The 16770-nt window shown below is 40.7% G+C and overlaps 1 protein-coding gene and 1 pseudogene across 3 annotated transcripts in view; one reads left to right on the forward strand and one right to left on the reverse strand.

Moving 5' to 3' along the window:
• Positions 1-16770, reverse strand: part of LOC146475149 (tyrosinase-like) — a 61118-nt gene that overhangs the window by 24315 nt on the left and 20033 nt on the right. The gene's annotated exons all lie outside the window — the stretch shown is intronic.
• On the forward strand, positions 78-15125 carry LOC146475150 (uncharacterized; annotated as a pseudogene). Its single transcript, XR_014866004.1, has 5 exons — positions 78-315; positions 9084-10086; positions 11459-13039; positions 13633-13973; positions 14243-15125. The product of XR_014866004.1 is annotated as an uncharacterized LOC146475150 (transcript).

Below are 16770 nucleotides of genomic sequence, written 5' to 3' on the forward strand. Positions count from 1 at the left end.
CATTACAGAAAAGTGTTGGATATCGGTATCGATGTTGATATCGAATAAATGCAAAATATCGATAACTATCTTACTCGTATCGGATCGATTTGAAAAAACTGGCATCGGTCGACCTTTGCCCCCTTCGTGTTTTTTCTAGGAACCGGGGACAATCCCCCCAGTAAGACAGGTGTAACTGGTTTGAATTACAACTCAAGCCTACATTTCTTCCACTAGATTTCAGGCAGCGATCGTGAAAGGACAGTTTGGTTGACCTCGAGGAATCGCTGGAAGTATCGCTGACATCTTTCACAATTTTTAAAGCTGTTTTTTGAGGTAACCTGAGTATTTAACATACAGTTTATAGTTTTACATGAAAATTAGTGGACGGCAGATAGCTAGGGTAATTCAATCTTTTATTCGTTTCGTTTTATCGAATTCTTGAAGTTGAATCAAATATACTTGCATTGGCCAGCATATCTAAATCTATAGAAAGTTTTAAGCGATCTATGGGCTGCATCGAAACAACACAGGTGCCTCCATGAAAAAATAGGCACCTTGTATGTGCGTGAGGCCGGCTTAAGTGCTGTTGTGATGGAAGACAGCTTCTTGAGGAACTTCATCTGGCTACTTTCCTGATCTTTAACGAGAAAGCGCAACAACTGTGACTTGCAGAAGCAACACGTAAACTAGATTTGATTGTTTGCATAACGAGGAAATACAATGACCGATCTGGAAAGAACAAATTAGTCACAACTTTTAGTTCTTAAATCGACCCTTCCGTGTTTTTTTTAAGTTTTGACATGGATCATTTGGCGAAAATCCATCGACGCCGCTGGAAAGAACGCTTTAAGATCAATAAAGTTGCCAAGTTTCCGAGTGAAATGTTTAAAACTAACGCGGAGGATATGCAACCGCAACGTCGCAAGATTTTATACACGTTAGTAAAATTTCGCGACTTTGCAGAGCTATATCTTCGCTCGCTTGTAACATGCCACTTCCAAACTTGGCAAGTCTACTAATTTTAAGGCGCTCTTTCCAGTATCGCCGATGGATATTCGCTAACTGATCCTTATGAAAGGTTGAAAAAAAAAGGTAAGGTTCTATTGTTGCCACGTAAGTTCGTATTAAATTCCAATTGGCTTTAAAATGCAAATTGTCAAGTTTACCAAACGCAAATATGAATTTCAATTACCAAAAACAGAATAACTCGTAAAAGCTTCCCCAGCCAGAAAGTTAATTCAAATATACAATACATATGAAAAGTAGTGGACGGCAGATAGCTAGGGTAATTCAATCTTTTATTCGTGTTGTTTTATCGAATTCTTGAAGGAGAATATAATATACTTGCATTGGACAACATACCTAAATCTAGAAAGTTTTAAGCGTTCTATGGGCTGCAGCGAAACAACACAGGTGCCTCCATGAAAAAAATAGGCACCTTGTAATGTATGTGCGTGAGGCCGGCTTAAGTGCTGTTGTAATGGAAGACAGCTTGTCGAGGAACTTAATGTGGCTACTTTCCTGATCTTTGACAAGAAAACGTAACAACTGTGACTTGCAGAAGCAACACGTAAACTAGATTTGATTGTTTGCATAACGAGGAAATACTGAATGACCGATCTGGAAAAAACAAATTAGTCAACAAAATTTACAATGGCTTTATTTCTTATAAAGACCTTTCCACGTTTTGTTAAACTTTTGACATGAGCCGGGTAGCGAAAATCCATCGACGCCGCTGGAAAGAACGCCTTAAAATCAACAAAATTACCAAGTTTGAGAGTGAAATGTTGAAAAATAAGGAGGATATGTATCCGCAAAGATATGGATGGCGACATGGTACAAAATTCAGTAACTCAATATCCATTCACATTCACGATTAATATTTTGATTAACCAATAAAACCGTTCACATTCAGCATTTATATCGATATTCTGGATCAATATTAGTTCACATTCAAGATTTGTATTCGTTCAGTAGTTTTAACTTCATCCACATTCAGCTATTGTATCGGTTCACATTCACAGTACGCGGAATGGTGCAAAATTCATGAAATATTTGCATTCAGCAATTTCTGCGCATCGTATCTTGCGCGCACCACGTGATATAAAATGACCTCGTACTCAGAGCCCGCGCTTTCGTGATCAAAATGGCGGATGCGGGTGAACGGACCGAACTACTGATGTCTCTGATTGGGAACTTTGTTTTTTTTTTTTGGAACAATACTTGACGTCCTTGGCGAAAGTGAAACATTATGGAAAACACCTGATACTGACTGTCGGGAAGCAGTACAGATTAGTTTGAGGTGTACCGATTTCACTCTGTATTCGCTAGTCGGTCCAACAGTGGAAAGAAATGGGGATAGAGGTAGACCAACGCTTGAAATACCAGAAGACGTGCTGATCAATCTTTGCTCATTGGGCCTTCCCCGGCCTGGACTGAAATAGCTAGAATGCTTCTAGTATCACGTTGGACTTTGAGGCGTCGCGTGGTGGAGTATGGACTGCAGGATGTTACAGGGTATTCACCCTTAACTGACGAACAGTTAGATAACATTGTGGCGCAGTTCATATATTTCAATAAATAAATTTTACTTTCTTTTGTGCTAATAATTATTTAAATTTTCAATAGTCTAACCTGAACATAACAATTAAAACATTTTAGTCTACAAAATGGCAGATAGCAAATATGAAGAAAGGTCGATCACTTATATAATTAGGACCAGCTATCGCAATGTAATGCCACCTCACAGTTCCATGTTATAGAGCGCTTTTCAAATCATGTCGTAAAACCAAAATCAGGTAATTAATCATACCAATCACAAAAAACACTGAAAACTCAATTAACCAATTATAACTAATAGCAAATATATGTAAATGCCGCCAAGCGCAGGAAACTGTTAAAAGTAATTGTTGCTGTTGTTCTTTTTTTTGGGGGGGGAGGGGTGGGGGGGGGGGCGGGGGGGGGGGGGGCTTACTTTCGATTGGTGAAGAAAGTGGCGCAACTTTTTTGAAGCTAACACAAAGCGTAGTAATTAGAAAATAATTACTTTTCGACTCTCAACTGAAAACCGCTCTATCAAGCTTTCAACAGTCTACTTAAATGACCCTGCAATTTAATCACAACAACAAGTATTTTAATAGCTACAATAGCTGAATCATCACATAATTTGAACAGTCAATAAGAACTATTCCTATTTAGAAATTTGAGAGCTGAAAAAAACAAAATGGGCCAAAGTCTATACACTGCTGCTGGTTTGCATAATGATATCATAATGAATTGAATTCATAGTCACCTAGAATGTGGCACAACTGATGTTAATCATGTTATCATTCTAGTGTGCGTGACATGTACAGTGAATCTGTTTTGCAATCAGCACCAACAAGGATGGTTAAAGTTACAAATAGGAGGAAATGAACACCCATGGAATTTTATCAAAACGAACCTGATAATCTTGAAATATTGAGATTGAAAGACTTACAAAGGAATGTTACTTTCAAGTGGTTAACTTCACTTTCTTGAACCACCTAACCACACATTTTAACAACAACTCAACAGGACTATAACAACAATATATATCTGTAACAAATCCCCAAAGATAAATATTGAATTGAAACATTGGGTGAAGTACAATGGTATGTTTAAACAACTCAGGCTGTGTTGAAGGTGCTTCCCCTAATCACTGTCCGTAAGGCTCCATCGAAATGTGCAAGATTTGAAAAATTGGTGGGAATATTTAGTTCTAGGAGGCATGTGGATGCAAAAAAAGGATTCTGTATCAACACAGCTGACCCGAATGCAACCAGGAGCCATCTTACTAGTGACAGACCAGCTGCCGGTCACAAACTGGAGAAAATCTTTCAAATCGCTCACTTCAGCGTTGTCAAGAAATGAAAGAAGCATCTGAAAGGACCTCTTTGAGGCACTGCTGCTATCTTCACCAGGCAATTGCAGTAGATTTTTCACAAAATCAAAGGTTACATTTCCTACTTTATTGCTTTATCTACAAACAAATGCTCAAACAGATCTGGGTGCTTTTCAATCTGAGGCAAAACACTGAGAGTTGCTAGCCCTATCCTCGTCTGATCCAGCAAACACTTGTTCTTGGTTAGCACACTGTAGGTCACAAGTGACTGTTCAACGTCCAGCTTGTTGGCTTCCTAGATAGGTGCGAAACATTGAGAGAATGTTTAAAATGTGAAGGGAAGTGGCCATTAGCCGGAATGAATGAGTATAATCAAAGCAGCATTAGCATTAGTATGTGTGGTGTTTCCCATAAGGTTTCACTTTCGGCAAGGACGTCAAGCATTGCTCCAAAAAAAAAAGTTCCCAATCAGAGACATCAGTAGTTCGGTCCGTTCACCCGCATCCGTCATTTTGATCACGAAAGCGCGGGCTCTGGGTACGAGGTCATTTTATATCACGTGGTGCGCGCAAGATACGATGCGCAGAAATTGCTGAATGCAAATATTTCATGAATTTTGCACCATTCCGCGTACTGTGAATGTGAACCGATACAATAGCTGAATGTGGATGAAGTTAAAACTACTGAACGAATACAAATCTTGAATGTGAACTAATATTGATCCAGAATATCGATATAAATGCTGAATGTGAACGGTTTTATTGGTTAATCAAAATATTAATCGTGAATGTGAATGGATATTGAGTTACTGAATTTTGTACCATGTCGCCATCCATATCTTTGCGGATACATTTCCTCCTTATTTTTCAACATTTGACTCTCAAACTTGGTAACTTTATTGATTTTTCTTTCTGAACTTTCAACTTTCGTTAGTGAACATAAGGAAATCAGCCTTCATAGAGAGCAAAGGGACCGTATATTGTCTATGGGATAGAGAGGGCTGGTGGAGGTTTCGTTTGGAGCCGTTTGAGTTAGTTTCTTTATGCCATTGTGTATGCTAGTTCTGTTGTATTTGTTAAGGTTACGTTTATCGGCTCAAGTTAACTGCAAGATTTCAGATAATACTAAATTAATATTATCTGTACAGAAATAGCCAATCTGTTAATTTCTTTTCTCGTGATTTCATGTCTATGCTATCTATCTGTAGTAAGATTGCATGTTTGCTTATCACGAATATGAGATCGAGTCTAATAGGTCCACGTCTTTACAAAGCCGTTCATCAGTCTCTCAGTTTCAAGAGCTATGGCTTCTTGCAGGTGTTTTCAGTTCCTTTGCTTTGTGGCCTTAACATGTACCTCCATTGTTTTGTGGTTTATCTCGCATCCAAAACAGATATAAAACTAAAGCAACCGCGTTGTAAGTCTCCAGGATGGTGCAGTGATTTCTTTGGCAAGTGTCTGAAGTTGTTTCTCAGGCAAGAATCGAGTTTCGTTCCTTCAGTGGACCTCATCAATTGCCGCTATAAGATGGTCTTTCTCGAATGATTCAACGATAAATCTGTTGCCACTTTAGTACTTATCGGAAGCGTCGAAGGCTCTGCATTTTCTTTTAACTTCTTACAGTATAAAATACCTGGTATAGCTTTTTTTTTTTCGTAGGGGAAGGGGGTCGGGTCATTTGAGTAAAATTGACTGGCTGGGGGGGGCCATACAATTTCCAAATGACACTCCCCCAAATACCACCATCCCAGAACCCAACCCCCCAACCCCCATCCCATAAAAAATGAACGGTCTCAAAGACCTATTGTTCTGACAATTTGGAAATTCGTTACCAAAACCGTACTTTATGGCAGGGGACTTTTTGCTGCTATTTCGTTGAGTTTAAAGTCGATTACAGAAAAAAGACACAAGATCTCACGGACTTATTTCGTTACACTGAGAGACTTGTCTTTCGTTACATGTACAAGTTTTGAACGTTGGACTTACATGCAGTCTGTCACGTTTTTGATCACGTGCTTTGAGAAAGTGATATTACGTGAAACTTGAACTTGTAATTTTGCAATTCGTGTCCGCGGTTGTGCGTAGCTTTCTAGAAGGAATTTATTTTTTTGTATCATAGGAACGGTTTTGGACCCCGTTATTTGCCATGAACAAATAAAATCTGAGACACAGGATATGTACATAGTAATTTATAACTCGTTTCAATTTTTATAGTTCTCCGTGGTTTACTTTCAAATAAGGCATAACCCAGCTACGTCCCAAGAGACTGGTTTAGGCGGTTGGCATAAGAAAACGATGATAGATAAAAGCTTATTTGAAGTGAAATAATTACGTTTTCTCACACGGAAAAATGGCACCGTTTTATATTTATCAGGAGGATTGGACGCTCTTCTTTCTCATTGGTTCGTTTAAATCAACCAATAGTGCTGATTAGTTTCGATCCGTTCTAGGTCGTGTTTTTAAGGAAGATATTTTTTCACTTTTTGACCACTTAGGGTTTACCCTGACGTAAAAAGGTAGTTCTTCTAAAGGTGTACGCAGATGACTTCGTGGGGATCTAAACGAATGAGTGATTTATATCTGATATCTATCGACCTGAAGCGCATAACTATCACTTTTTCGGACACAGATATAGCTTTCCTGGATACATATGTATACCAGGGCCAAAGATTTTCTCGACGAGCGCATGCACATAAAACCACAACAAAAACTTTCCATTGCACACATTTCTCTTCTTGCTATCCTCCAAGTGTCAGGAAAAACTTTGTCAAAGGCGAATGTGTGTATTACGTGAACAAGTTAAGTTGTATGCGCCCGATTACGAAGCAAAAGTTGTCGTAACTGAAATTGTGAGCCCAGAGACAGTTATAAAGTATACAGTCGAACTTCTCTTTGCGACCACCTCTCATTAGCGACCACTTTTCCAAACTACCAAAAGTTTTCAAGTCAAATCACTATAGATGGAACCTCTCGTAGGCGACCACCTCTGGTAAGCGACCACTTTTAGAGATGATTGTTTAAAATTTTCAATTGTTTTTAACCTCCTGTAGGCGACCACTTGACACAGAATCTGCTGTCTGGGCGGAAATTGCAAAGTGAGTCGCTGTAACATATTGGCCCATGATCATTACAGCGGACGCCGTATTAAAATCTCACATCCGGAGCTACCGAAAGTGTCTGCCGAAATAGCTTAGCATTGAAACAATTGATAACAACATACACATGCACTTAATACTTCACACTTAAATAGACTTTAATCAGGTTGAACCCCTTGTAGGAAAGAAAATCTCTTATCTTGTAAATAGCATGTATGTAGATGCATGACGGGTGATGACTCTCAAAAATGGGGCGATTAAGAACGTCAACTGGATTATGTAACAGACAAACAAACGGGAAAGTTGTAGATGTTTTACGCTTGAAATGTAACATTACAAAAATGCCATTTACCGTTTGCTCTTAAATCAGGCAGTCTAAAGAAAAGTACTTTGGGTTTTGACAAGCAATGGCAAAAGGGCTAGGTCTCTGCAATTACCATATGTAAATTACCCGAAATTTATATCCCCTGTGGTCTGTCCTCTGGTAAGCGACCACCTTCCGTAAGCGACCACATATTCTTGACATTATGAGTGCATAGTCGCTTACGGGAGGCTCGACCGCTGTATTATGTTTAAAGAATACTGGTCGTAGTCTCATAAAACGCTAAGAAACACTTTCATAGAATGACAGAAGTGTCAAGATACATTATGGCTTGTGTATGCTTGCGCAAAGCAAACGGGGCCGGTTCCAAAAGTCGCGCGAAAATGGTGACGCGACTTACAAGGGGCCATTTTCATTACACCGGCCAGGCCCTTAGGGCAAAGACGGAGTCTAAAAATGGGCTACGTTGTCGTCGGCACAAATCTGCAAAATTGCGCAATCAAGTGACGTAGTCCCGGTGGACTTAGCGCGCGAACTTTTTCATCATGATTTTACCGTAAACTGGATCAGTTTCAAATTGGCGTCCATGTTGATTTCACTCAAATATGTCGTTTTCAGAAAAGAATTAAAGTAACCTTTTTGAAGAGATAAATCGAGAGAATAGCTTCTGAGGAGTACTTCACTTTTTAAATTGTTGAAATTTGAGAGCTCACTGCGAAGAAATTACGCTGTAAGGGATAAATTGGCGGGACAGATTATGGTTCTCAAAGCGAATCAGAAAGGTCATGAGCTGAAATAATTTAAGTCCCGGCTACGACGGGTATGAATTTCTTTTGTTTGCTTTGAATACACTGGTAGGCCAAGCTTTTTGAAGAGGTATAACATGAACGTGAAAACATGAACATGGAAATCGATGTATAGGCCTCGTACATTTTGATTTTGGTGAGAAAAGCTATAAAGCAATAGTAAACGTGAGTCAGATATGTATTTGTCTGTTTGTGGCTCGGTCATTACATTATCATACGGTTGGAATTGGAGATTTGTACGAAAAGTAGACTACAAATCTCTGTTCAATCATACTTTAAGTCTACCTGAAGATATTCAAAACAACCTTCTCGCTCGCCATCTCAACAGCCAACAACTGGGTTGTCAGAGTTCTTAGCGCGAACCAATTCAAGGAATTACACGCTAACCCCTATCACATTTATGATACAGAAACTCCTACTCTCCTGGCTTGCGTACTTAAGAAAGCAAACAAACAAACAAAACGGCATGACCAAAATAAACACTTATGAACCAGATAATCTGATAAACATGCATTCGCACTGTACATAACAGTTCCCTACCCTCAAAATTACTAACATTTCTGAACTTCCTTAACATTTAAAAACCACATATACAATCCTAGTTACCTTATTAAGGCAAACTTCAGTTACTCAGCCCCTTATACTCGGCAGTATAAGTTACCGGAAGCTGGACGTTCAGATCCCAACCCACCCACACCACCCCAACCTCCATAGCCTCCCACGCAGTCGTTTTTAAGGGATTCGTATTAGAACGGGTCCCCTAAAAACGACTGCGTGGGAGGCTGCAACTTCCATGGCCCGAGTAAACGTTTCCCCAGGGTCTTGTTGACCAATTAGTTTGGAAATCGCCTGGTGTTTTCCCCGAAGACAAACATCTGAGTACAACATAAGATCAACGGCTTCACCACGACACTAAATGTCGGCAGTCTACCAGCAAAATCACATGCCGCTGCAAGTCAATTCCATAATATATAATTATTCAGTTACATTTAATTAGCGTATTTATGTTATATTTAGGTAAATCAAGACCTGGTCTTCGTTTTCTAAAAACCAGTGATGGCCTTGAGGCCTTACATGGAAGAGGAGTTAAACTACTTCAAGTTTTCGTACCTCGTTTTAAATGTATTCCCCAACTCGTTACGTCAGACTTTTAAAACCATGTGGGACAACACCTTTGGACATCGCCGTGGATTCCAGCTCTGGGACGACTCCCCTGCTGTGAGAAATCTGTTTGTGTCCACAGAGGGTGGTACAACCAGAGTTCCTACACACTTGTCTTACAATGAATGGGATTGCACCGCCTTATTCCAGGCTACCATCTTTGCGCAGTCCTTCGCCTTACCAGATAGCTCAGGTCACCACAGACCACTCGGAGATTTGTACGTAAAGCGTCGTGGTGTACGTTTCGGAAGTTTTCATGAATCCGTGGTGAGCCCGGTTGGAAACAATGCTGAAACCTTTGCACTTGCGATTGATCAACTTCGACTTCTAAGGAACTCGCTGTGCCATTCGACAAGCTCGGAGATGGACAAAATAACATTTGACCAACGTGTGCAACACGCTAAAGATGCATTCAAAGCCCTTGGAGCTACGACAGCTGTGATTGATGCTGTTGGAAGTTTGACTGAATCAGATTTTCCTACAAATGAAGTCCATAAGTTGGAACAGCGTATGAGGGAGGAGTTTCAAGCGTACATCAAGTTTCTGGAAGATATGAGCTCAGATATCAGCGAGTTGACAGCGCTGTCCACTGCCATAAAGCGTAGAGTGGAAAGCGATACTGCTGACAAAGAAGACATCGCCATGCTGGGGCAGAAGATCGCCGAGATAAAAACAGCCCAAAGCGAACACCATGCGCAGGGGACCAAGATTTTGGAGGATGTGAGCTCAGCTATGGACGAGTTGAAGCAAGAATTAGAAGAAGGGACCCCTAGCAAAGAAGACATCGCCATGTTAGAAGGAAAGATTTACGAACTGAAGGTAGCGCAAGATGTTGGTGATGATCAATCACAAAATCCAGGTACCAAGCTTAAATTGGCCTTGATAAGAGACTTAGAATTTGATATTAAGAATTAAAAAATTACAGTACATCCCCGTTATAATGGATCTACCCCGCTCCTTTTTCTTTGAACTTAATACCCACCCCCTTGGGTTGGTATACTCTCCTAAATCTTCATCTGCTTTTAAAATCTAAGACGGCGTCTTTAGCGCTCCCCCAGACAATACGGCTGTATTGCAGGCTGATGCCGTAATTTACTCAAGTTAATTTTATGTGGAATGGATTGGTCAGGATAAGACAAACTGTAAGTGGCAATAAGGTGTTCATGGTCAGCAAGTGTCCTATTGTCCATAGTGGGGTTCCACTGTTTATCGATGGGAAATTAAACTATTTTAGGGTACAGGAAACGTCTTCCTGTCGACGTTTGAAAAAATCCGGACATCTCTTGTCAAGAGAACGTCACAAAACTATGGGATATTTAATGAGCGAAATAGTGGCCCTGTAAGTGCGCTATGGATTTTTTTCAGTTCTCGAAAACAGCAACGTGAAATGATCAAATCTGAAGTTTGTGGAGAACGAGAGCACACTACAGTAATTTTTCACTTTCTTTTCTACCTTGAATGCCGTTCCTAACAATTTAGTTTGGCTACATTGTTCAAGTTGAACGAATGGGAATAATCGCAAAGAAGTTCAACTAACGCAGATTTACATTATCAAGTGACGTTTTGTTGTTCATTAATATACGTGTAATACGCACCCCTTTTGTAATACGGAGACGCAGCTCTGTCCCGTTTGGTACCTGTGAGGATTAAAAAAGCTAAACCAGTACCATAGCCTGCGAGCAAGCTCTGTTTAAGTCATCCGCGGGAGGATCGCGCGAGCAGCGAACAAAGCGAGCCACAAGACGCCTGGCGCGGGAACGCCTCCGCCCCAATCCTCTTACGCTTCGCTCGCCGCTCGCGCAGATCCTCCCGCGGATGGCAGGCTACCAGTACCAGAATGAGGGCAAACGACTGGTGCTTCTGTGCAGTTTTACTGAAACAACCAAGTGAATGGCTTTAAAATCTTTCTCAATGTTTACACTGACAAAGGTTTCACCTTTGGTATGTATTATACTCGATTTAAAACACGCACTACAGGAATTTCCATAGTTTTTCTTAAATTCTACACTTTACTACTCTACAGGGGCAATTAACACTTAAATCTGGTGTAAATTTCAGCCTGTATTAGCATGGAATAATATATGATAGGGAGAGGGGGCGGCCTAAAGGAATGAATCTAACTTCCATTTGAGTGGGGATGTTACAAAGCTGGGATGAAGAGGTTTTAAAAAGTGTTGACCTCAGTATTTGGAAATTTTTTGAAGATTGCTTTTGTCCTTTGTCTCTCGAAGGTACGAACAAATCGCTAGCACGATCATTCCTTCCTTCATTGGTTCCTAACTTCACTGGCCGTCAGATCGAGTGCCAGGAGATCCTCGGACACGTGACTTCTGAATCTGCTCGAATCGTGTCGATCTGGGGCTCACCAGGATTTGGAAAAACTTCAGTTTCAATTGCAGTGGGACATGAACTTCAATCTCAAGGATTGCCTGTCTGTTTCCTTTCGTTGAGATCACTTCAGTCAGTTGCAGATCTGAAATCAAAGCTGCTTAGGGCTTTCAGACAATTCACTACAAATCACCAGTCATCGGCTCTAGCCGCTGAAGATGAGCTTTACCAGCACGTAAGCGAGATTTCAGAACGTATTGTAGTTATTCTTGATAATGCTGATGACCTATTAGAAAGTGGCTTACCGAATGTGAAGACAGACGTTACGCGGCTTCTCGAAGAAATTCTCTGGCAAAATGAAACGTTGACACTTGTCGTAACAACGAGGGAGCCTTTCGAATTTATGAATTTGCATTTTCAAGACCACAAGAGTTTAAGAGTAGGACCATTAGATGAAGCCTCCTCCAAAGCTCTGGTTCACGAACTACTTCCGACTGCTTGCACCTCCGATTGCAATCGAGTTACGCAAATCTGTGGGAATGTTCCTTTAGCTATAAAGCTATTGTGTTCATTAATTTCCGACGATACTTCCCAGACAAGCCAGTTTCTAGATGATTTCATGGGGATCGATACCGAAAGTATCGCTGACATGTTGGACAATCCAGATTATCCAACAGATTACCGATTGCAGGTTCTTTTTGAGTCCTCTTTCCAGAGACTCTTTGCACAAGAAAAAGAAGCATTGGTGTCCTTGAGTATTCTTCCTGAAAATTTTAGTACAGAGATTGCTGCAGCTGTTTTGGGTGAGACAAGAATATTTGAGGCCAAGAAGATATTACAACGGCTTTGTAGGAAATCCCTCATCGATTCAAGTTCAAAACCAGGTTCATTCTCTATGCACAAACTCCTTCAATCATTTGCTAGAGAAAAGGGAGAGCATCAAATGAAGGAGATTATTCAGAACTCAAAAAGGCGCTGCTGTGAGTTTTACGATTCCCTTTTCCAGGAACTTGATGAACAGTTTCTAACTGGTCATTCCATTTCGGCATTCGTTACATTCTACGAAGATGAGCAAAGTATTGTTCAACGCCTTATAAGTGGTTTTTTACCTTCTGAAATAGCTGACAAAGTGTTTGACGTCTTAGTAAAAGCAGAACGAGGGAGAAATCTTTTGCAAGATTTACGATTTGGCAGTTGACGCCGCCATCAAACTTGAAGTAACTGGGTTTTACTGTCTATTACTTGTTTCTAACGCGTTTGGCAGTGCATATTGGACTAATAAAGGAACTACGATGCAACTTCTGTCTAGGGCAAAAGAAAAGCAAGTGTCCACGCCAGCGTTATTAAGCGAGGAAAAAGGAAAGGGCTTGTGTCAGCTTGCTTCCGGGAAAATCGAGATCGGAGTTCACTGCTTACAGGAAGCTATTTTGGAATTAAACGACAGCGTAGATCAGGCTATCCTAAAGCTTCTTGTTTTCCAGACAGTTTGGCTACGCTGTAGTGGTCTCCCTGCCTAATTATTATATCTTTGGTATTTTTTTTTTGTTTCTATTGTTTGTTTCCATTTTGTTTGTATTTTAGTTAGGCGAAGCTAAATAAATAAATAAATAGATCCTTGCCCTGTATTATAAGTTCCCAAATAACTCGTCAAGGTCGGCGCATTATTACAATAAGGCAACCCAGCAATGCAGAGAAGTAGGAGACAAGCAGCTACTTATTATAATTATTACACCAATGGAAAACAGAGAAACGAAAACGAAACCTCAAACATACATGGACATCGTGCACAATCAGCTACTAAAATCAGAACTTAATTTGCTTCTTTGCCAAGCAGCAAACAACTTCTGTGATAAAAAGGACAAGGAACATTTAAGACATAACATGCTATGACTTTTAGAGGAAATTCAAACACTGTTTCCAGTATCCGTTGGATTGCTCAATTTTACTGCATTGTTGTTGACATTATCGTCACGGTCTTGCAATGAAATTAAAGAACCTGGAAAACTGTATCAAACAAAATTCAGTTACCATATATAAAGCATCACTCGAGAAATGCAGAGACTCTGTTGATTTACAGCAAGCACACAAGGAAACACTCGTCAAGTGTTACCTTGATCTTGGAGATTTCCACTTCAATAAAGAGAACTATCCGGAGGCTCTTAATGCATATCAGAGTGCACTCGATATAACTCTGAAGCATTTTGGAGAAGAACATACAAGGACAGCTGATAGTTGCCATCAGATCGGTTCACACAAGGTAAGCTTGGTGACTACACCTCTGCTCCCCAGTCACACCAGTGTTAGAAGAAAACTATTTGGAGAAAAATATGCAAGGACAGCTGATAGTTACCATTTACTCGGGATCACACAATATCAGGTGGGTGACTACACCTCTGCTCTTCAGTCACAGCAGCACGCGTTAGATGTTAGAAGAAAACTGTTTGGAGAAGAACATGCAAGCACAGCTGATAGTTACCATTCACTCGGGATCAGTAACTACACCTCTGCTCTTCAGTCACAGTAGCACGCGTTAGATGTTAGAAAAAACCTGTTTGGAACAGGCAAGGACAGCTCATAGTTACCATTCACTCGGGATCACACAATATCAGCTTGGTGACTACACCTCTGCTCTTCAGTCACAGCAGCACGCGTTAGATGTTAGAAAAAAACCTGTTTGGAACACCAAGGACAGCTCATAGTTACCATTCACTCGGGATCACACAATATCAGCTTGGTGACTACACCGCTGCTCCCCAGTCACACCAGCGCGCGTTAGATGTTAGAAGAAAACTGTTTGGAGAAGAACATGCAGACACAGCTGATAGTTACTTTTTACTCGGGATAACACAATATCAGCTTAGTGACTACACGTCTGCTCTTCAGTCAAACCAGCACTCGTTAGACATTGGAAGAAAACTGTTTGAAGAAGAACACGGAACGACAGCTGATAGTTACCATGAGATCGGGGACACGCATTATCAGCTTGGTGACTACACGTCTGCTCTCCAGTCACACCAGCACGTGTTAGCTGTTAGAAAAAAAACTGTTTGGAGAAGAACATGTGAAGACTGCTGATAGTTACGATTCACTCGGGGTCACACAGTATCAGCTTGGTGACTACTCCTCTCCTCTCCAGGCAAAGCAGCACGCGTTAGATGTTAAAAGAAAACCGTTTGGAGAAGAACATGCAGACACCGCTGATAGTTACCATTTACTCGGGTTCACACAACATCAGCTTGGTGACTACACCTTTGCTCTCCAGTCACACCAGCACGCGTTAAATGTCAGAAGAAAACTGTTTGGAGAAGAACATGCAATTACCGCTAATAGTTACCATTCACTCGGGATCACGCAACATCAGCTTGGTGACTACACTTCTGCTCTTCAGTCACACCAGCACGCGTTAGATGTTCGAAGGAAATTGTTTGGAGAAGAACACGCTAACACCGCTGATAGTTACCATTCACTCGGGATCACGCAACGTCAGCTTGGTGACTACACTTCTGCTCTCCAGTCAGACCAGCACGCGTTAGATGTTTGAAGAAAACTGTTTAGAGAAGAACATGCAACTACAGCTGATAGTAAGGTCATAATATAAGCTTGGCGACTACACCTCTGCTCTCCAGTGAAAACAGCACGCCCTAGATGTTAGAAGAAAGCGGTTTTGAGAAGAACACGCAAGGACAGCTGGTTGTTATCGGGACGTGCTGCCAGATTTACTCAGGTAGTTTTTAATGGAGTGTTGAAAAGTAATTTAGTGTTTGGTTTTGCTTTTTAAAAATTATTTTTTTTGTTAACGAACCTGAGACACTCAGCCAGTCAGATGTACATGTAAATGCGAAACCAATTGTGACTTGCTCACTCGGGTTTTTCCGCCCTTAACGCCATAACTTATATTTGATTGCATTTGAATAAGATCTTGGCGTTGCTTGTGTGTGCTGTGATTGGCTAGAGTCATAAGTATGGTTTTTCGTCTACGCTTATTTAAAAACCGCTGTCTAATTTAGCATGTGCTCATTGATCTCCTAGCGGCCTTGTTGATTGAGAGGCGGTTTATTCCCAGGTTACGTGACAGAATATGTATTATTAAGCTTTTCAAACATTCGAAGGGGCCGATCATATGAGCCGGGCCGAGAGGTAGACATGTCTGTAAATTATAACAACAAAAACCTTTGCGAAAGTAATTGCGCGTTTGCTTTGGTGTTGCATTATTACGTTCTGTGATTGGTTAACAATACTCGCGCCACTCTGTTTCTCAACCAATGGGAATTCAAACCAAAATCAATCGTGTTTTCGCCGCGCGCCGGTTTTCACGCGCTTCACGCGCTTGTTTCAAATTCTTATTGGCTCGTTGTGTTGTCTACATCTGTCGCGATTGGCTAGAGTAATTACTTTGGTTTTGATTTTACGACACTCAATTGGAAACAATTCTATGAGAACCGAGCGATCCCGGGGTGCTTTCCATTTTAGACAAAAGTTTCGCTTCAACAGGTTGAGATGTAAATGGTACGCGCGGATTAAACTTTTTCCATTCCAACAGGTCCGAACGGAATTTACTGCTCCATTTGCACAAAATTTCCATTGCCATTTTGTTGTCTTCTCGCGCCATCATTGAAATTCCATATTTCATATGAAGGAACAAGCTTCTTGAATGTAAAAAAATAATTAGCAAAAATGATAAATTGAGAAACGCCATTCGATTCAATTTCGCCAGTGCCGTCTGAAACTCATCCCTTTATCTTGGTTAAACATGCCAGCCCGGCTCATGTAATTGGCCCCCTATAACCGTCATCAACAGTAGTTTGTTTTTACTTCTCTGAGCGTCTAGCGGAGGTTCATTGAACTTTTCCCTTCCGATGTTTTTGTCATTATTTAAGCCTGTTCTGTCACTAAGTCTGTACCTGTTTATGCATGAAAGTGTAAAATTGTCAATAAAATAGTACACAATTCAAAGTGAATATATGAAGTACACATTTGAACACCGGGTGGAAGATTTAAATAGAGAGAAGGCCATCGCTGTGAGGGAGGTAATTTGAGCAGTTGCGAAAATCAAATCAACTTTGTTTAACGAGGGCGACACTTAACAGTCTGTTATGACTGACAAACATGTGGCCCTCAGATTCCAGATCGAATTGGAATTTGGAAATGCTGGTTTTTAAGGAGAAGGGAAAACCAGAGTACACGGAGGAAAATAGGTTGCAAGAAAACTGCTTAG

The sequence above is a fragment of the Pavona decussata genome, unplaced genomic scaffold (assembly GCF_977016875.1).
Source record: "Pavona decussata unplaced genomic scaffold, jaPavDecu1.1 SCAFFOLD_85, whole genome shotgun sequence".
NCBI lineage: Eukaryota > Metazoa > Cnidaria > Anthozoa > Scleractinia > Agariciidae > Pavona > Pavona decussata.